This window comes from Carlito syrichta, unplaced genomic scaffold (genome assembly GCF_000164805.1).
Source record: "Carlito syrichta isolate Samal-C Ts95f unplaced genomic scaffold, Tarsius_syrichta-2.0.1 Scaffold146399, whole genome shotgun sequence".
Lineage (NCBI taxonomy): Eukaryota > Metazoa > Chordata > Mammalia > Primates > Tarsiidae > Carlito > Carlito syrichta.
This window is the reverse complement of record NW_007090495.1, coordinates 96,007-96,835: the sequence shown is the minus strand read 5'-3', so window position 1 is coordinate 96,835 and position 829 is coordinate 96,007.

The window sequence follows — 829 nt, the reverse complement described above, 5'->3', positions numbered from 1 at the left end:
CTATGTTGCCCAGGCTGGCCTCAGACTCCTGAGCTCAAGCAATCCTCTTGCCTCAGCCTCCCAAAGTGCTGGGCATGAGCCACTGTGCCCAGCCACTGGCACTCTTCTGCCTGGCATAGTGGGTGTCTGCAGCTGTGCTAATCACCCAGGATCCTGGGCCTTCTTTTCCCCTTGGGCTCCATGTAGATTGGGTGGTGCTGAATGTACTGAGCTTCTGGCTGGGCGTGGACCCAATGCCTGGACCAGCAGCCCAGCCCTCCCTTTGGACACTGTGATCAGCTTAGGAGTTGGGCTGAATCTAAGTAAAACTGGGAGCTGAGATTTTTAAATGGGTAGCATGTGCCGTAAAGTTGACAGCCACCTTGGTCAACCCCCGCCCCGCCCCCTTTATTTTTGAATCGGAGTTTCACTCTGTTGCCCAGGCTAAGTTACAGTAGCATGTTCACAGCACAGCCTTAGCCTGCTAGGCTAAGGTGATCCTTCTGCCTCAGCCATCCAAGTGGCTGGGACTACAGGTGTGTGCCACCACACCCAGATAATTTTTTAATTTATTGTAGAGAAAATGTCTTGCCAAGTTGCCCACGCTGCTCTCAAATTCCTGGGCTTGGGCGATCCTCTTGCCTCGGCTTCCCTAAGTGCTAGGATTATAGGTGTGAACCACTGTGCCCAGCCCACCTTGCCACTTTGAAGGAGAAACCTCCAGGAGAACCAGGATTTGGAGGAGGCTGAGGTCAGACAGACAGACAGACAGACTTGGTGATGTCACCCGAGCCAAGGCGTCCAGCTGGACCGTCAACTCCTTGATCATAGGGACCAGTAAATGTGCCTT